This window comes from Canis lupus, chromosome 12 (genome assembly GCF_003254725.2).
Source record: "Canis lupus dingo isolate Sandy chromosome 12, ASM325472v2, whole genome shotgun sequence".
Classification (NCBI taxonomy): Eukaryota; Metazoa; Chordata; class Mammalia; order Carnivora; family Canidae; genus Canis; species Canis lupus.
In genome coordinates, this window is record NC_064254.1 from 28543830 (window position 1) to 28566313 (window position 22484).

Genomic DNA, 22484 nt, shown 5'->3' on the forward strand with positions numbered 1-22484 from the left:
AAAAAAGAATGTCTACAAAAATTGGAAATAAATTTAAAAACACATTTTTGTGACATTTTTATTATGGCATCTTAAGAAACTTGTTTTTATTACTACTTAAAATCAGGAAAAAAATAACTACAGCATGTTTGTGTTACATTTGTGTTATCTTTTGAAAGAGTCAAAGTATAAGGTACTATTTTGCTTTTTTCATAAAGACATTGGATAATGAAAAGCAAACAGAGTAAAAAGTATATGTCTCATCATAATTAGTTTATTCCTGCAACACATTTGTTATATATTCTTATATGATATACTCCTGAATGCTATACATATATTTTAAATGATAATATAATGTTATATTATAATAGTATATCTCTAATATAATATGCTAATTTATTAGTATCACTGCTCTGATTAAGTCTCACACCAAAAACAGATATTTCCTTTGTGATTTCTGATTCACTCTAAATAAAAGAAACTACATGGAACAGTTAAAAATGAATAAAAGAATTCTAATCTTAAATACAAATATATAGAAATGTTTTCTTTAAGATTTTATTTATTTATTTATTTATTTATTTATTTATTTATTTATTTATTTATTTTGTCAGAGACAGAGAGAGCACAAGCAGGAGGAGCAGCAGGTAGAGGGACACAAAGAAGCAGGCTGCCTGCCAAGTGGTGAACCCGAGGTGGGACTTGATTCCAGAACCCTGGGATCTTGATCTGAGGTAGAGGCTGACACTTAACCCACTGAGCCACCACGCAGGCACCCCTACATATAGAAATTCTTAGACACAAATTATGTAGCAATTCATAAAACAACATGTTAAAACACTTTTTTTCCATAGTAAATTATTTCTTTTTGCAGATGGTAATAAAAATATTTAACATTAACTGAACCTTTATAATGTGTGATGCAACACTCTAATTGTTTCATATATATGCTACCTCTGTACTTGAACATACATTTGTTAATAGCTATTATCATCATAATTTTATAGATGGAAAACGTAAGACTCAGAGAACTTACTCAAGGTTACATATTTAGAAAGTAATAAAATTATGATTCAATTTTAGTTTTATCTGAGTCTAAAGTTTGCGGCATTTACCCTTTACACAGAGTAAATTGCTAATCTTTCTGTATTGTCCCTCTCATGTCAGTCCAGCTAAGAAGGCCTGCTGAATACTTTGGGTACTGGCAACCTAGAAAGCAGTAATGTGTAGAAGAGAAATAGCTGTTGACCACATCTAAATGAACACAAATGGACTATCAACGTAGGTTTCCCAAAGATAGGCTTCCAAAATACACCTCCCAGATATGAAAAATGCTCATTGATGCCAAGCAACAAATCAGGTAGTAAATTTAACTGGGAATAAGGAATAAGCCTTAGAAGGAAGAACAGTAGTATTGTCCACACTAAACTGAGGTAGACACAGAAGTGAAATCACAATAATCAATGAGAATATAGGTTACCTATGCTCACCTGTAAACACAAAATACATCAAGAACAGAAGTAGCAGAGTCACACAAACAACTCCTCTGGAGCTTTTCATATACTAATAGACCAGGTTGTACTAGCTCTGGATCTGAGTGTGGACAAACCTATAGGGGATTGATAATTTTAACAATCAACTCTTTAACATTGTGGCCCCTGCAGAATGACCCTACACATTTCACGTTTTCAGTCAAGGAAGGTATTTACAAGATAGCTGCTTGAATTAAGGTCTTAATCTGTCACTATTAAAGAGAGACATAGGACTTCTGAGTGGCTCAGCGGTTGAGCACCTGCCTTCAGCTCAGGACGTGATCTGCAGTCTGGGATCCAGTCCCACTTGGGGTCCTTGCAGGGAGGCTGATTCGCTCTCTGCCAGTGTCTCTGCTCCCCGCCCCCACCCTCTGTCTCTCATAAATAAATAAATAAATAAATAAATAAATAAATAAATAAAATCTTAAAAAAAAAGAAAGACAAATGAAATAAAATATTCAAATCTATGCTATTAGAGGCATTAGTTTTCTGATTTAACGAGCTAAGCTAATACTGCACAGAAGAAAGTATTCTATGTTTATAATAAAATTGCATGGTATAAATAGAAAAATGTAAGAACAGCTAATATAAACCCATTAAATTGATAATTAAATTAGATATATAATAGGAATTTTTTAAAATAGCAAACAGAATTAAAACTTAACATTAATTTCTTCTCAAAATAAAAATAAAATATTGAGGTTCTATTAGAGAGGAGGCCTACTGAGCATAGATAAAAGCCTTCTCATAGATGAGACTCTCTTTTTCTAGATCAATGTCACATAGATAGCAATTTCTTATAAACACATTTTCTCAAAAATCAAAACAATCATAGCAATTATTTTAATTTCTTTGATCTACCCTAAACCTAAGGTATCTATAAAATGTTTAAAAATGTATCATCCTATATTTCCAAGAGAGCAGCTTAAAATATTTTTTTAAGTGCTTTGAGGTAGTTTTAATGCTTCTGGAAAAAAATGAATATGTTTCTTCTTCAAATGATTTCAACTGTACTTTCTACCATAATTAAACAAGCAATGCTTAATAGTCACAGATGAAGAATTGTCAGAATATTATGTTATCAGGCTTCCTGTAAACAAGGCACTTTTGCTATTTCTAATTGATTGAGAAAGTGGTATTATTGACCCATAATTGATTTCTCTTTTCTATTTTGTGCAGCCTAGTGATTGTTTTGTGTGGTATGTTACTATAAGATGGTTCCTTAATTTAATTTTTGTAGTTTAAATAGCCTTATTGTATTCTAGCAATCCACATATTTATTTGCCAGCATGCACTTGATGTTTGCAGTCAGGCTTGGAATCTCATCTCCAACTGCTTTTCATCATTTATGGTAAACAAATCCCAAAAAAAGAGAATCGTAACTTCAATCAGAAATATTACAATATAAATTAAATATATATTTGTTAAGCCATCTTTCTTAATCCAAGATATTTTCTCTACAGCTCAATTATTGATAAAGTTATAGAAAGCAATGGCAACATAGAAGATGCAAAAACAAAGCAAGATTGCCAGGGAAGAAAATGTTTTTTAAGTGCTGCCTTGGAAACAAATTAGAGATTAAGGGAATGTGACTAATATCTGATATTTAAGTCAACCTAAGCCACTGAAGGTAATCATATTTATATGAATGAAGTTCTAAATGTGGACTGGCTAAAAAACCCAACCAATAATCCTGGTGGTTTTATAAGCATGTAAAGCACAGCAATTTGTATATACTATAAATAACTGAAGAGGCAAATTTAGGTATTTGTTGCTCTTGTAAGTAAAAACCACTTGCAAATAAAATTAGTGAATTTGATATCTAAAGTGGTCAGAGGGTACTGCATTCAATTCAAAGGCTTTGGTTTCTAATAAGAAATGCACTTTGTTTAATAGGAACATTCATGGATACAATGCCAATATGGTAGCCACTTAGCTGCATGTAGCTGATGAGCAATGGAAATGTGGCTAGTGCAAGACGATGTACATTTTTTAATTTATTTAACTTAAATTTCAATTTAAAAACTAATCTATTTTAGTTACTTGAAAAATTTTAAATATATTTGAACAACTTCACATATATAAATCTGTATTTTCAACCTTAAATTTTATAAAGTGCAAATATATATCAAGTAATTCCAATAAAAAATCAGCATCCAAATTAAGATGCTCAGTAAAAGACTTATCAGATTTCAAAGACTAACTAGAAAAAAGGATAAATGATTTTAGTAATGTTTTCATATTAATAATATACAAATACTTATATAAAAATTGAGTTAAATAAAAACTTAAGTTCAATATTTTTATGTTTAGTGTAGCTACTGAAAAAATTTGAATTATACATGTGGCTCACATTATATTTCTATTGGATAGAAATTGTAAATTTATAATATTTTATTTTATCATACAAAATATTATTTAATCAGCAAACAGAAATCTAGTGCATTAAATTTATATATATTGTTAAGAATATATTTTAAGCCAACTTATTTCAAATTCACTTACATTTTTCTCTTTTTTTTTCATTTTTATCTTCTTTTCATAGTCATATCTTTCCCTATACTGTTCCCACAACCAGAAATTCTGATAATGTAACCCACAGTGTTGTTTGATGGGGGCATAGTTGAGAGAGAAAAAAAGGAAGGTAGAAATACTTTAGACTTTTATTTTGTCACAGTATATGATTCTATTTGATTTGATTCCTATCATTAACAAGAAATGGCAAAGATTAAAGAAAAAAAATAAGTGGGAACAATAAATATTCAAAAAAAGGGGGAATGTGAGAACACTGGCATGGAGAACCTATCAGTCTATAAACCCTGTTCCCCAGAGGTCACCACAGAGCCCATGTTTCCTCCAAGGAATTTGTAAGAGAAGCACCACAGGGATCTTTCAGAATAGGGGGAGGGATAGAGCCCTCCACAGACTGACATTTAGTCAAGCCAGGTCCAGAGTTACAACCTGTATCATAGTAGTACTGATGGTATTAAGAAGTGAACAACTGGGAGAACAGTCTATAAATGTACTTGAAGTACACAACATTGGCAACTCTCCTTTTATGGCTGAAAGAATGGCTTCTAGTACTTATTTACTAGCAAATGATATGATAATTTGTCATTGCCTCAGGATACTAGGGCCTATTATGGACAGGCCAAAGAATCTGTGAGCTGCATAAGATAAATTTTGAGAGAGTAAGAACTGATATGCTTGGGTCTGCAAGTCTAAAAAAAAAAATCTCAAGAAGGGCACCTGGATAGCTCAGTGGTTGAGTGGCTGCCTTTGGCTCAGGTCATGATCCTGGGGTCCTAGGATGGAGTCCTGCATTAGGCTCCTTCTGATCAGAAGCCTGCTTTTCCCTCTACCTATGTCTCTGCCTCTCCCTCTGTGTTTCTCATGAATAAATAAAATCTTAAAAACAAACAAACTCAAGTATTATTATTTTACTAAAACAGACAATGGTGAAATTTTTTCTTTTTTCTAAGCTGTTCATTGATTTAAAAACATAAAGTAAATAAAATATTTAAAAAATAAAGAAAAATTGTTAGCTAAATCCTTAATTTTCAGTCAGCTGATTACAAATTGAATATGTTTTCTCAGGATGATAATATGCCCTAATAGTTAAAAAACACCAAATTCTGCATCATTTGGCATCTTTTTTACATTTTCTCCTTTGTTTCCCTGATTTTATTTGAATTTTATAACCCCTGTAGCTTTTCATCTACATTTACAAATTCATGTAAGAGTAGAGCCTAAAAAAAAACAAAACAAAAAGTCTGCCTTTAAATCTATACGAAGAGAAATGCTCTTACTGAAATCATAGCTGTTTCTCAAAGCAGATCTCATAGTTACGACCCATATTCTTTCATTTTAATAGCAAATATAATACAGCAATTTTGATATTGGCTTCATCATGAAGTACTACTTTAAGTGGTCAATACATTTTTTTATTAAGAAACATTATAGTGTTGATATAATAATGAAAATACCTTATATGCTTATTATATATCAGGTACCAAATGACCATTTCTCTATTTTAGAGACTCCTTAAAAAACTCCTCTTAGTAAAATCACTGTCATTTCTACTTCAAAGATAGCAAAAGCAAGCTTCGTGAGGATAAATAAATAATCTAAGGCAACAACTGAGATATATTGGAGCCTTGACTCTTCCAAGCTTCTGCTTCCAAGTTCATGCCCTTACTCATTATGTTATTCTGGCTCTTTTAATTTCCACCATTTGATATTTTTATTGTAAATATATAATATTTTATTTTATTATACAAAATATCATTTATTTGAAAATTCTTAATATTACTTGGTTACTTGAATAAATCATTCAACAAACATCAGATCTATGTTTGCTTTTATCCTATCCTACATTCAGTTAAAAAATGAGAAAAATAATTTATTGATGCAATTGTTACTTTAAAAAACCGACTTTCATGTCGTTTTCTTTGGCTTTGATTGTCAATATAGTTTTAAAGTTCAAAAAGACATTTGTTTTTTTTAAAAAAAATGTTTAATTGACTTCTTTTTTTTAATTGACTTATTTTCAATCAACATTTTTCTATGAATCTTGAGATTACTATCTATACATGGGTCAAAATCCCAAGAAACATGAATTTCTGGGAATATAAGGCTTCTTGTGCCAGGAACTGCTGAAAAACCTTTACTCCAATATTTGACATTTTACGCTCCTCTAAATGTATTCTAATGCATGGTCACGCTACAAAATGACTATCATTAGTGCTGTCACAGGCCATGGCTGTGGGAAGACCATGACTAATGCTAAGCTATCAGCACTGTCGATGCAAGGTGTATTCTCATAATTTCTCAAACTGACCATGGAACCAATTTCCACTGATCCCTAAGTCATAAAACTTTACAATTATCCAGAGTTCATTAATAATGTATTACAGTTCTCATTCTCAATCAGAGTTTAATCAGACCCATGTCTCACAGGAAGGTTGACAAGTAAGCCACAAAATTATCCATATAAATGTCAAGATTTATTTTCCTAACATAAATGATCTAACCTAGTCAAGCATAGTTAATAATAAAATCACTCTCTCTGAGATTACCATTCACCTGATTGTCATACCCATTTTGGCCTTATATCTTAACCCCTCTAATGGTGGAGGTTATGGATATGGTCCACATAAATAGACCAATTTTATATGAGTCATGTTCATTTTTATATTAAGAAAATACAAAACCATGAATACATATAATATTGCTTATTACTTGTTTGAAATATGCACAAAACCAAATAGGTCATTTCATGCCAGTGAGATAAATATTAAGAAGGAAAAAATATGTTAAAACAGTAATCTTTGTAGATCTTTCAGGCTTCCATCCTTGCCAAAATTATAATGACAGATTTCTACTTTAAGTACAGAATCTCTGAATACTTCTTTTTTTTTAATACTTCTAAATAGCGAATTATGTATTAAGACATTCTTTAAAAGTAACTGCATTGGAAAACAAAAACATAATCTTGCATCTACACTCTACTTTTCCCACATTCTGTGAATAAAAGCATTTGGTATTTTAATAATAAAGGATGTATTTAATAAGCAGATTCTGAGTACTTGCTGTTGTCTATTCATTATTAAACTATCTACCCATGCTTGATGTATTTTGATCATGCCATAACTTGAAAAACATATATGATTTTCTCTACCATAAATATATGAATTCTTAATTTTCTAGAAAGGTAACACATTAGATAACTAATTAAACATTTATCAATTTAAGAAAATGTATGCAAGAGTATAATTTATTTGCTTTTGGAAGATTGATGGAGATAAACACATAAATAGATATATAAAATAAACAAATGCAGATAAGATTTCAGAAACAACATATTGATTGGGAAATACTAGACTATCTTTCAAGCCTGCTAGTGAAGAATTTTAATATCTTCTGCCAATTTTTATATACCGTCTGTCTTAATAAAAACACATTGTTTAGTGCAGTTTCCCTTCTGGGCATAAACAAATTTGTTGACACAATTCTGACAGCTCCATTGAAGCAGAGAACAGAACTGCATTCATTTACTCAATTTCCACAATATTGGACCTACAAATAGGTCCTTTAAAAGAGGAAGAAAACTTTTTAATATAGATACTTAGAAAAAATCAGTATTATATAATTTTACTTCAGCAGATAAATAAATCAGTATGGATTAAACAAGAATTTAAAAAGTAAATGTATTTTTCTTTCCATTGACTTATTTTATCTTAGCTAAACAATTTAAATTTCACATTTCCTAAAGTTAAATTGATAATACTGATAGAAATCTACAGGGAGTATTCAGTCCTAGGACTCTACACATGACTGCCAAAGTTGTGATACATTTAGGATCACGTTAGTAAATCTGACTTCTATTCAATGTTTTAATAGTAACATCTGACATCACAAATATTTCATAATAATGACCACTTATTTAACCGTCTTACCTTAATCTTTTATATAATTTCCTTCAGTTAAACCCTCTTTCCTTAATCATTTATATAATTTCCTTCAGTTACTTTATTTAATCCTTTCCTTAATCATTTATATAATTTCCTTCAGTTACTTTATTTAATCTTATCTATTTTCTTTTCCTCCATTCACTTAAATTCTTCTAGATGTATACACCTGTGATATTGTGATTTATCATAAGAAATATACATTTGGTCCTCACCAAGTTTTTGGCACAGAAACCTAAACTCCTAAAATGATTGGAATTCCCTATGCTGAGAGTAATAAACCTGTCTCTTGTTATGTTAATGTGTTGACTTTGAAACTTGCCAGGGGGACCAACCAGGAATATAGGGGAATCACATTCAGTTCCACCCCCTGATATCCAGGGAGGAGTGAGGGGCCAGAAATTGAATTCAATAACCAATAGCCAATTATGTAATCAATCATGCATATGTAATGAAGCTTTGATCAAAAAAAAAAAAAAAGTAGAGCATTCATAAAACTAGTAGGATGGGGAACCAGAACGCCTCAACATGCCGTAGTCTAGGCTCTAAATTCCATGAAGGCAGAAGCTCTTTTGGGGGGACCTCACCATATGTATCTCTTCATTGGTTGTTGATTTGTATCCTTTAATATGCTTTGTAATAAATCAGTAATCTAGTGAGTAAACAGATTTCCCGAGTTCTGTGAGCTGTGCTAGCAAATTAATCAAAACCAAAGAGCGGGTTGTGGGAACATCTGATTTATAGCCATTTTGTCAGAAGTACAGGTTACAAACTGGTCTCATGATTGGCATCGTGAGTTAAAGGGATTTATTGGAACCTCCAATCTGTAGCCAGTTGGTCAGAAGCACACATGGCAACTGAGCTCTTAACCTGTGGAATCTGCTACTATCTTTAGGTAGATAATGTTGGCAATAAGTTGAATTCTATGATCTCTATCAAATGTCAGAAAACTGGTGGTGTGCAGAGAAAATCTCCCCAACATTGGAATTGAGTGCAGAACCTATAAAACACTTAACTAATAAACTATTTCTTTTGTTGATCCTGGTCTCTAATTGTGCTTTCTTTTTTGGATTTTATTTAAAATGTCTTTCATAATAAAATACTTCCATACATTTGTATAATATATGCTAGTAGAATAGATATTTAAACTATTTATGTAACATAAAGATGTTACTTAATAATTAATTTATTAAATTTGTATATTTTCTGGACCACATGTTGATATGTATTATGTTTCCCAAATATGAATGACCATATATGCCAAAAGTCTTTTAGAAAAGACTACGTACTATTAGAAATATCTTCCTTTTTAAATTAAAAAACATGCTGACAAGGAAAACATTTATATTTATAAACCTCAGTTAATCACTGTTAAAAATCAGTTAATAGTTCATGGCTAATCCAGGGCTCACTCCCAAATGACATACAAACTAACCTAGCTGCAGGAGAAATGATAACGCTATTATATTCTGGTCTTCTCTTAGAATCCCTAAAAAGATTCTTGAGCCTTGCAGAATGAGTTACAGTCAACCTCTAAAAACAGGTTCTTTGTCACTGCAAACCAAGTTCATTTGTTGTGACAATTGCCCTTAGTTTACTATGAATTTAAAACACAAGAGTAAGCACAGGTGAGTCATGCTCAAGTGTTAGAGACAAACTGGTTGCAATTATTAGGTAAAGCTTGCCCTCATGATCTTTTTTTAGTATAAGTGCTGTTGAAGTGAGCACTTGCCCTCATAATCAATCCACCTCATGTCCTTTAGAATGTGAAATAACTTTCACGTGGATCACCCACATAAGTGTGGGCTTTCTCCTACCACAACAGTAAACACCAGAAGAGGAAAGTAGAACCCAAAGTGATATTTCATTAATGTCACTTTTTAAGATGTAAACAAGATCTGCCCTAGGAACTATTTTATCTAAATATCCCCCTTCACTCTAGTGTATTCTATTGTCTGGTATACAGTTTTAAGCCTAATGCCTCCGAACTGGCTTAAAAGTCATATGCTAGGTCCTTCTCTGAACTAAACTAATCTCATCCCTAATTTAAATATCATGGATGGGGAAATCATAATTTGGACCAAATTCTTAGACCTGTAAAAATATAGGGGTTTTATTTCCCTTCAATAATCTATAATTTAAATACAAATGTCCAGCTTTTAAATTTGTCAGCATTTTCATGATATTTACATTTGTAGGTAAATGTCTATCTCAATGAGCATTGTGAAAGCTTAAGAATAATTTTCAAAATAAAATTAGTATTTTCGGAGAAAAACCTACAGAACACAGCATTCTAAAAAAGTAGAAGGAATGTGAATCAAGAAAGCAAGCATTCTGGAAGAATTCAGGAGTATGGATTGCTGGAACCAGGGGAAGTTCTGGTCATGGTACACAAATTGCAGGCAACGTCTTCCCAGGGCAAGGCATACAGGGATTCTACTCTTACTGAATTGTCAGGATACTGAGGATATTATAATCAAATATTAAAGAAGCTAATTAATCTAGGCAATGTCATTTGATCTTTCAACTGGTGAACAGAAGACAGTAGTAAATAAATAAACACTAGAGTTGTGAGTGAAGCTGGAACCCATGACAAAGACTAAAAGTAAAACTAACAAGAAATGGAAAATCACTAGAGTAACAGGCATCCCCAAACTCTGATATGACTATTACTAAGGCTGTATTCCAGAGTTTTCTTACTAAAATTACAACATTCAATAAGAGGATATTAACAATTCAGAACATCTAGGGGTGATTTCATATGAGGATCTACATCTATTTCTCAACATTCTTATTCACTTAGCTTTCTTTATATAGTATATAGTAACTTTATATAATAAAATTTATATAAAGTAATTTTACTTTCTTATATAGTAATTTTATCATTACTATCTTTGGATCCCTTTTCAATGGAAGAAACATCCATAGTCCCACCAAATTTTCCCAACCAAAAGGAATATACAAATGAATGACCACTGTATTTTAAGCTAGCCAGAAAAAGGATATATGACTTTCTGGGTGATTTTGAATAGGTTGCTTAAAATGGAGTAAGGCAAATTCCCAATTTCTTAAAGGAAGAGAATCTAATAGGATAACTTAAATATGCCCAGTAAAATTTATGGTGATGATATTGTTCCATCTAATTCTCTCCTTTGATCAAAATTATTCAATGATGTTTTTATATTCCCAGGACACAATTCAAATATCTCAACTAGGAACTCCTAGTTCTTTCCATAATGTCTTCTTCAACAGTCCTTCCATATTCACTTCACACTGCCCCACTTTATGTAACTTTGATGTAGTCTCATTGAATTATCACATTAATTCTTCTTTTGCTATACCTGCCTTGGCTCCTTCCTGCTTCTTTCCACAACTCTGAACAAGCAGATCTACCTTCTCCTTCAAGGACCAATTCAATATTTATTCCCTATAAAATAACATTTCTATACTTCTCCCCTTCTTCCTCCCTCCACATAAAAGAAGTTTCTCCCTCCTCCTGCCTCTGGATCTAACCTTTCCTATATCTTATGGAATACTTGTCTCTGTGTATCTTCCCTTGTCCTATTTTTTTTTCTTTTTTTTTTCTCATATTCTCCTCCTCCATTATCACATTTCCTTCACAATTTTTATGATCCTTATATGAAATTAATCAGACATTAAAAAGAAAAAGATTAAACATTCTATATGTACCTTAGGCACAAACAACTTCCTTTGTTCTTTCTAGTTGCACTACTGCTATATACATTTGGCATAAATTTCAGTTGTTTTCTCCCCCCCCCTTTTTTTTGCTTATCATAGATCACATATGGAAATAATAAAAAACACCAGGCAATACATGTGGGAATGAAAAGAGAATGACAGCAGAGATTTTTTTCAAAAGCTTAAAAAATCAGTTCTTTGTACAGACACTACAAGGACTGAATTATTTTGAGATCGGTGAACACAGCATTCATACTGAAAGAGCAATAAGACTGTGTGAGCCTACTGGAAAACAACTCATGACAGTGGAATTTAGTTCAAAGTGCTAAACTGTAAATGAGAGCTTTGTCTGAGTTATGATATCTTCCTCAAAATGTATTGTTTTATAAATTTCCACCACATATGTATGAACATAAACACATGCTTGTACATGTGCACACATACATGCATACTCACACATGCTATAGAGACTATATCTGTTTTTGTATATATATGTATATATATGCATATATATTATTCTGTAAATAATACTATTCTGTATATATACAATTTTGTTTTAATCCAGTATAATTCTGTGTGTATATATATATATATATATATATACTCTTTTCTCTATGTATATAGGTATATATATTTTTTGTTTTAACACATTAACAATTTCCAGGAAATAGTGAATAGTGAAGATGCTTTTAAATGTCTCATCCTAGTGTACTCTCTTTGTATAGTAGATCTTGTATCCCACTTCAGCTGCTACCATATTTCTCCCTTTGCATTACTGCAGATCTTGAAAGCAACCACGTTCATTGTCTTTAATTACTCATTCCTATTGACTTTCTTATTAACTTCAGTTTAGCTTTTTTAGCCATTATTTCATACAAACTACTCATTTTATAGTCATTGATGCCCTTTTTATTGCCAAATCTAGTTAGGTACTTTTAGTTTCTGAACTTTGCTTACCTATGTTCAGCATTCATATTATTAGCTATTTCCTATTTCTTTCTTTTTTTAAATTTTAAATTCAGGTTAGTTAACATATAGTGTATTAGTTTCAGGGTAGAGTTCAGTGATTTATCAGTTATACAACATCCAGTGCTCATTACATCAGATGCCCTCCCCAATGCCAATCACCCAACCCCCCCCCCACTTCCCCTCCAGCAACCTTCATGTTGTTCATTACAGTTAAGAGTCTCTTATGGTTTGTCTCTCTCTTTGTTTTTATCTTATTTTAATTTTCCTTCCTTCCTCTATGTTTATCAGTTTTTCTTAAATTCCACATGAGTGAAACCATGATATTTGTCTTTCTCTGACTTATTTCATTTAGCATAATACACTCTAGTTCTATCCATGTCATTTTAAATTGCAAGATTTCATTCTTTTGATAGCTGAGTAATATTCATTGTATATATATGCCACATCTTCTTTATCCATTCATCTGTAGATGAACATTTGAGCTCTTTCCATATTTTGGCTATTGTGGACATTGCTGCTATAAACATTGGAGTTCATGTGCCCCTTTGAATCACTATTTTTGTATACTTTAAATAAATACCTAGTAGAGCAATTGCTAGATTGTAGGGTAGCTGTATTTTTAACTTTCTGAGGAACCTCCATACTGTGTTCCAGAGTGGCTGCACTGGTTTGCATTTCTACCAGCAGTATAAGAGGGGTCCCCCTTCTCTGCATCCTCAACAACATCTGTTGTTTTCTGTCATTAATTTTAGCCTTTCTGACAGATGTGAGGTGGCATTTCATATGATTTTGATTTGTATTTCTCTGATGATGATTTGGGTATTTTTTCATGCTTCTGTTAGCCATTTATATTTCTTTGGAGAAATGTCTGTTCCTGTCTTGCCTATTTAAATTATTTCCATGCATTGATTCATGACATTACACATCTGTGCAACATCTGTGTTAGGTGACCTAACTGGCTGCATCGGCCCAATCTCCTGCCCAATTGTTGGCTCTCCTTTCTCTTCCTATCCAATGGCAATTTGTAGATTTGTATGAGTGTTAGCACATGTCAACATTCTCAGTAGTTGGATGAATGAGTGGTTTAATCCTAAAGTGGAGAGATTTGAGCCATGGGCCAGAGCATACACTAAATCCCTAGTACCTATGGAGTGAGCTGCCAAGCATTAAAAGGGGTATGTGTATATATATGTATACATGTACATGTATATATATATATATATATATATATATGCATGTATGTATTAATTCAATATATATAATTAATAAATGAAATCCTATAGGTTTTCATCTTTAACGTTCTGACCATATTCTTCTTTATACTGTAATAATTCACATACATGTAACTCATCAAAGATGCAATAACATCTTTGTGGATCAGAAATGTATCAGATTTGATTATAGATTCTTTATAGTGCAATACAGAGAGCTTTTCAAATAGAAAGTATTAATTAAAACCTACTAAATAAATGAAAATGGGAGAGAAGTAAAAAGACAAGTCATAGGAATGGTTAATGATCTTTCTGATGGGGTATCATAACTGCAAATCATTTGAAAGGCATTATAGAATTATATACGTTATATAATCCAGAACATGAAGCTGTTATCCCCAAAATCCTTTTCTTCTATTTACTGGTTTTTAAAAAATATATTTTATTTATGTATTTTTAGAGACAGAGAATGAGCAGGAGAGTGGGACAGAGAGAGAGAGAAAAAGAGTCTCAAGCAGACTCTGTGCTGTGTGGAACACAACATAGAGCTCAATATCACAATCCTGAGATCATGGCTTGAGCTGAAACCAAGAGTAGGTTGCTTAACTGACTGTGCCGCCCAGGCCACCCATCTTGTACTTACTCTTAAATCTCTGGAAATTAGACTAACATCTCTATGCTATTGTTTTCTAGTTTGTCCACTGGGGATAATAATATTAACCCCTTAAAAATGAGAAGAATAAAATGCTCTAACAGATAAAACGTATAGCAAAGGACCTAGTATGCAATAAGTATTCAATGGCATTTATTATGTATTAACACAACCTCCATGGAGTCATTATTCCATATACAATATTTTATGCTCATTTCTTGTCCCTTAAAATAATTTATACATGATTAAACATGTATTTTTAGGATGTAAGAAATAAACATATTAATAATATATTAATATTATTAATAAACATATTAATAAATAATAAATAAATATAATTTTTAATAATATTTCTAGATAGTCTCTTCAATAAAGGTACTGAGCTAATTAGATATTCACATGTAAAAGAATGAAACTAGATCCAAATCTTATACCTCTCACAAAAATTAACTCAAAAATAATTAGGGACTTATTTTTATTTTTTTTGTTTTTTAAAGATTTAATTTATTTATTTATGAGAGACACACAGAGAGAGGCAGAGACATAGGCAGAGGGAGAAGCAGGCTCCCTGTGAGGAGCCTGATGTAGGACTTGATCCCAAGACCCCAGAATTACAACCTGAGCTGAAAGCAGAGCTTAACCACTGAGCCATCCAGGTGTCCCAGATTTTATTTATTTATTCATGAAAGACACAGAAGGAGAGGCAGGCTCCCCAGTGGGATCCTGATGCAGGACTCAATCTCAGGACCCCATGATCATGCCCTGAGCCAATGGTAGATGCTCAACCACTGAGGCACCTAGGCGTCCCTTGTTTTTCATTTCATTGGCCATTTGATCCTTTTATACCTGACAAATAAATGTTTCTTTATAATGAAAATACTACCTCCAATTTATAGAATATTATGTGTTGTACAATACTTTCATATTCTGTGAATTGGCCTCCACTCTATTATACTGCCCCTCAACAACTTGTACCACAAGCTCCCCAACTTGGACACTCCTCTTCTATGACTGTCCTTTCTCTGTCTCCCTCATTGACTCTCTTCTGCTGCCCATGGTGAAATACACATATTGTCAAGGAAAGCCTTGTTTCTTTCTAGAGAATTCATGTGTTGTATATGCTAATTCACACTTCTGACTTCAAGCCAAAAGTATTAAAATTTTAATTGCCTGTGGAATATACCTGTTTCATACGCATCTCAACCTTAAAATGCCCAAATGGGAATCCTCCTGCTTATTCCCTCCTAATAGCTTGACTTAAATTCAGCTCTGTTAAATACATCGTAATTACCTAGTCACTATATCTGAAAGGTTAATATCATTAATTTCTCTCCCCTCATCTGCCCAAACTGGTCACAATATTTGGCTAATATTACTTCAGGTGCTTCTCACATTTAGCACATCACCTCCATCTGCATTACTGCTTCCTTAATCCTAGCCCTTAACATCTCTCATTCTGCTATTATGCTGGTTTCCTGAAAGTTATACCTTGATTATTTTTTTTAATTTTTTTTTATTTATTCATAGAGATGCAGAGAGAGAGAGAGAGAGGCAGAGACACAGGCAGAGGGAGAAGCAGGCTCCATGCAGGGAGCCTGACGTGGGACTCGATCCAGAGTCTCCAGGATCACGCCCTGGGCTGCAGGCGGCGCTAAACCGCTGCGCCACCGGGGCTGCCCTATACCTTGATTATTAACTCTTGTTAATCTATTCTCTTTCTACTTCTCAAGAGTGAAAGCTAACCATTCTCCTCTTTGAAAGTGTAGTTTGGTTCTCCAATGCCTTATTGGTAGAGTTAACACTGTTCACTTTGCCATACAAATCATTTCACGATTTAGTTATAGCTAACTCTGAATTCCCTGCATCTCTGCCTCACCACATTGATTATAGTTTCCCAGGCTTATTAAATTATTTCTCTACTTCACTACTTTGGACATGTATGAAAATTCCCTTCACTGAGGAACATTCTTTCTACTTCATCACCCCTTCCTCTCCCTATCATCGATTTTTTGCCCACATCGCCCTGTGTAAAAATTTCTATCCATTCTTCCAATATCCTCTCACATAGAACATTTTCAGTGACACCTTGCAAGACTTCCCTAGAGAGAAAAGTTTATCTGTCTTGTGTCCCTGTAGCTCTTCTATCTTTGTCAGTATACTGTAGATTATGGCCTACTTTATCTTCATATAATTATACTTCTCATAGTAGGCTCTACGCTTCTTGAAGGTATTCTATTATAAAGACTAAGAGACTGAGAGACACATAAATTAAAATCCTGGCTTTGACAACTCTAAGCTGCTGACTTTTGAAATTTGTATAAACTCTCTGAGTATTAGTTATCTCACATAAAAATGGGGATACTGATACATATGTTTCCAGCTGATTGGATGATTTTTTTAAAGATTTTATTTATTTATTCATGAGAGATACAGAGAGAGGCAGAGGCAGAGGAAGAAGCAGGCTCCCTCTTGGGAGTCTGATGCAGGACTCAATCCCAGGACTCTGGGATCATGATCTGAGTGAAAGGCAGGCACTCAACCACTGAGCCACCCAGGTGCCCCTGATTGGGATGATTGAAGTAGAGACTATCTAAAGTGTTTAGTGAATTCAAATCTTATCATTAGAAATAATAATATTACTATTACTTCAAGTTCATGATTAAGGCAAATCATGTGCTCAAAAAATTGCTTCATAAATCAATGTTTTTCACAGTGATTTTATAAAATGCTCAGGAAAACTACACCCAAATTTAAATACCAAAGCAAAAAGGTCCCTAATAAAAAAAAAAAAAAGGTCCCTAATAAGATACATTTCTTATCTGTGTTCACAAGATTGATGATTGATAGGTCTAAATTTAGAACACAAATTTTCTGATGTTTTGAATGTTTTCTATATTATGAATTTCATATTTCTACTTTATGAAGGTATAATCCTATAAAGGTTTCCTGTTTTCAAAAAACTATAGTAGCCAGGCACATATACCTGTAGCATCAACTGATAAAATAAGTATTTCTGTGTATGCAAGATAAACTTCTATAAAAGATCCAACATAAACAGATCAATTGACTTCATGAAGTTGGGCCTTCCAGAATAATCTTAGAATTATATTATATTTTTAAAACAAAATGGGGCATATCCAAAAATTTCATATTTTTGTCATTTTTTCTAGTAGTTTACCTGCAAAATATGTTTCAGAATTGTTTCTTTAAAGACAGTATTTAGGGGATCCCTGGGTGGCTCAGCGGTTTAGCACCTGCCTTCAGCCCAGGGCATGATCCTGGAGTCCTGAGATCGAGTCCCGCATCAGGCTCCCTGCATGGAGCCTAATTATCCCTCTGCCTGTGTCTCTGTCTCTGTCTGTGTGTGTGTCTCTCATGAATAAATAAATAAAATCGTAAAAAAAGAGACAGTATTCATTAAATAAGGGCATATGTATGAAGTAATTGATTCTAAATTCCCTAGTTATGCTCAGATAGTCAAAAAAGCTAACATTTACAAGCTGTGATCCTTTTAGTTTTATCTAATTTATGTATTTCCTATTCACCATGCACAAAACCTGGCAGTAATTTATTTATTTATTGATTCATTCATTCATTCATTCATTCATCAAATATTTGTTTAATACCCACTCTTAACTTCAGTCAAGCAAACACTTATTCAGCTAGCACTATGCCAGATGCTTGAGAATAAGCATATGAACAAGACAAACATGGCCCTTATTTTTTCAAGATTTTAAATGCATTGGAAAACCTAAGGTACTTTAGTTGTATTTTACTAAGAATTTTGCAAAATGCTTCTAATTTAGTGCAAATTTCTTTTTTTTTTTTCTCGGTATTTATTTATTTATTTTTTAGTTTTTATTTAAATTCTAGTTAGTTAACATATAGTGTACTATTGATTTCAGGAGTAAAATATAGTGATTTATCACTTACATATAACACCCAGTGCTCATCACAAGTGCAGTATATTTACTTTTAATAATTAAAGAAGCGGATGCTATTATTTCAAATAAGTCATTTTTTTTTCAAATAACATTTTCCCTATAAGATGTCATATTGTCTCAATGTGATATAAACACAAACACAAGATTTTGTTTTTGCTTTTAATCCACTTCGAAATAGGATTCTCACCAATCCCAGCCAGTATTATGTCACATCTCAAAATGTCCTACATTTTGGCTCTTGAGGCACCATTTCTTTGTAAAATGCAAATAAAAGGAGATGAAAAAAGATTCTAAAGAAGAAGCACAATATGAGAATGTTTTCCTTTTCCAATGTACTAGCAAGGAATACATAACTGGATAGAATTGCTTCTGTTTAGAGGAATAAAAGGAATATATTGAAGTCAGTAAATGCATTTTCTTTGAGTAAAAGGGTTATCACACAGACATTTGTAACTTTAGAGATGTCACTGCTTTAGCCTCAGGGTTTTAGAAGGAATTTCTGTGCTTCAAGATGAAGCTGGCTGAGGTTCTATTTCCCCTAATATGAGAAAGGATGACTTATAAATGAAGATTTAAAGTACTGGAGTCAGCTTTGAACTAGTCAAGCTTGAAACTAAACTCCCATCTCACCTAGTAAAGCTCTAACTGCCAGAATGTTTTCTGGTTGTGGAGGATAAATGACAGTATGTATCAGCCAGAAGGAATACTATATATGGAAGTTAAAAGTAAGTTGCATCAAGTCATAAAATAAACATAACACCTTAGAAGTCATGTGCATTTTACTGTTCAAAACAGCCTTACATAATGTAGTAATTAGACTAAACAGTGTTTACATTACTGAAAAACAGTTTTCATTTTCATTTGATCAAAATTTATTTTATCCCTTAAACTGAAGAATAGTGAAATATTACTTATACCTCCCCTGTCCAGTTCTATCTTCTGACTTTTTAAGTGAAGGAAGAGCTGAAGGCAAAAATACCACATAAAAAAAGAAACTAAAATTGAAATCTGAAAATCCAAATTATAATGAAGGTTAATATATCAACTTATTCATATATTATATTAATAGCAGAAGCTATATTTATCAAACACCATCAGCTAAATCAATTAAAATGTCAATTTTAATCTAAATGTTGTATAGACCTTAGGAAATCAGAATTGTTTAGTTTAAATAAAACATCACTTAAATACATATTTGCTTAGAGTTAGATGTGAGACAAAAATGTGCATTCAACACATCCAAACATCTTTAAGTAACCTATAATTATGAACTGTGTATGAATTAAGTTTCAGTGAATTATGCATATACAATAAATATACTGATTGAATGTCTATAAATATAATAAAGAGTATGGTTTTCTCAAAAGATCTGTTCTAGGGCAGCCTCTGTGACTCAGCAGTTTAGCGCCGCCTTCAGTCCAGGGCGTGATCCTGGAGACTGGGGATCGAGTCCCACATTGGGCTCCCTGCATGGAGTCTGCTCTCTCTCTGCCTCTTTCTCTCTCTCTCTCTCTCTCTCTCTCTGTGTCTTTCATGAATAAATAAATAAAATCTTTTTAAAAAATTAAAAAAAAAGATCTGTTCTACTGGTAATGAATATTTTAATTTGCATTTCTGGGTAAAGTAGAAATTGCCATTAAGATCATATAATAAGGTTCATTTTGTACTTTGATAAATAGCAAGGGTTAAAAAAACTATATAACATCTGGAAAATATTTGCATAACCATTTCAAATAAGAGACAAATAATTAAAAAAAAGAAAAAGGTAGCAAGCTAAAGTTCAGACTATAAGAAAGACTGCAAGGGAGTATAAAATATCTAAAAGGTAGAAGTAATGATACTGTCAAGGCATTGATCAATAAGAGTTTTGGCTTAAGATGATGCATTCAGGTGACATAACTAAGAGGAAATTGATAGGGTCATGGGAAATAAATAAAATGTGAAAAAAATGTGAGTTTATAAGGATTTTCAAGTACAGTTAAATACATTGGATAGACATGGAATATAACAGACCTATTAAATGGATTGAATGAACAGATAATCTATTCTAAGGAAATGGGTCTTTACTACAGAAGACAGGATATTGTTGCATACCAAAATAGCTCTAAGCTGAAATCTATGTGACAGTTAGAGAATTCCCAATGAATTATTTTACAGAGATTTTTTAAAAAGGAGAATTTATAAGTTTTAGGAACAAAACTGAAACAAAGTGAAAATTATTTCATTACAAAGGGGAAAGACAGGCAAAGCAAAATAACAGTTACTAAAACATGTGGTTACCTAATTATCTTTTGGAACTACCATTTACTTAAAAAAGTTTAGTAATTCTTAATATCTCATCTCCTCTTCCATATAGAGCAGATACTTTAGATTTAATTGAATCTAAGCAGGGATTATTTACAGTGAATCAGACATGGAGGGCACCAAAGGAAAAGGCAATCCTATCATCTCAACTGGGAGCAATTTAAAATAGCCAGATACAACTCAAATAATATTATAATGCTTCTGAAAACAGAGATTAAAATCAGATTGAATAAAATTAAAGATTTTATGAAGCTATGAGTCAGTTTTGTGTCCCCATTGCCTTTTTCTTTAATAAATGAATCGAAGAACTATGATGCAGCATTTTCTTGTCTAAGAAACGACCCCTAAATTCTGACAATTACTTTAGAAGTTATCTTAATGAAGAAGAAAAGTAAATCATTTCATGGGCCTTTAGGATAAATGCAGAATTAAAATGACATACTCAAAAGATGAAAAAAGAAGTTATGGAATCAGTGCTACATACTGCTGTATTTGAGTTTTGCATCAAACAGTATGATTTAAATGACTGCATAGAGGACAGCCCAGGTGGCTCAGGGGTTTAGCACAGTCTCCAGCCCAGGGCCTGATCCTGGAGACCCCAGATGGAGTCCCGCGTTGGGCTCCCTGCATGGAGCCTGCTTCTCCCTCTGCCTGTGTCTTTGCCTCTCTCTTTGTGTCTCTCGTGAATAAATAAAATCTTAAAAAAAATGACTGCATAGTTATATCAAATACAAAGAGGTTTGCAAAAACCTCAAAGGTGACAAAAAGGTGAACAAAATTATGTTGCTGTCAAAGAGAGTCTTAAAAAGTACCCTAGAGTTCCATACTGGAAAGCCTTTTTGTTGTTTTATTTTCGAAATGTGAGGGAACTAGTTGAATGACTTGCCAGAGTAACACAGTTGTTCAAAAAAAGAGCTAGAAATTCATTACTGACCTTGTTTGTTCCACCAAATTAAAAATGCCTCTAAAAGATTCCTGGGGGTGGGGGGTGAGGGGTGAGGGAGCAAGGGGAATTAGAAAGAGCCTTAGGGCATATTATAGGAATCTTAAAATATTTGAAGGTTGACTTGAGGAAGAGGTGTTAATTGATCGTTTTTAATCATTTAAGTCATGTAATTAGAGAGGTGGAATCAGAAAATGAAATTAGGAGGACACATATTCATTCCAAATATAAGTGAATTTTCAAAATGACTACTCAAAGATGAAATGAGCTACCTTTGGGAAGTACTGAATTATTCATCACTGTGGAAATGTTCATATTTAAAGGGGATAAAACTTTAGTCTGAAGTAGTGGAGTTGGGATTCAAGAATCATTGGATGGTTAGACTAAATGAAACTTTATTTCTTACAAGTCTCTCATTAAAATTGCACACTCAAATGACAGATTTTTAGGAAGTGGCAAACATCGATTGGCTCTTCACTTAATTGCTAAATTCTCTAAGATTTGGGAAACTGTTAAAATAAGTCTTTGTATTAAGATTAAAGGATGAAGTAACATAATGTTTTATAACACTTTTATTGGAATCCCTGGGTGGCTCAGCGGTTTAGCACCTGCCTTTGGCCCAGGGCGCAATCCTGGAGTCCCAGGATCAAGTCACCTGTCGGGTTTCTGACATGGAGCCTGCTTCTCCCTCCTCCTGTGTCTCTGCATCTGTCTCTCTCTCTCTCTCTTTCTATCATGGATAAATAAATCTTTAAAAAAAAACATTTTTATTTCCTTTAAT

General features: G+C 32.7%; 1 protein-coding gene and 1 long non-coding RNA gene across 2 annotated transcripts in view; one reads left to right on the forward strand and one right to left on the reverse strand.

Moving 5' to 3' along the window:
* Window positions 1-22484, reverse strand: part of EYS (eyes shut homolog) — a 1522493-nt gene that overhangs the window by 1170749 nt on the left and 329260 nt on the right. The window lies entirely within an intron of this gene.
* Window positions 1-22484, forward strand: part of LOC125752224 (uncharacterized) — a 54995-nt gene that overhangs the window by 21264 nt on the left and 11247 nt on the right. The window lies entirely within an intron of this gene.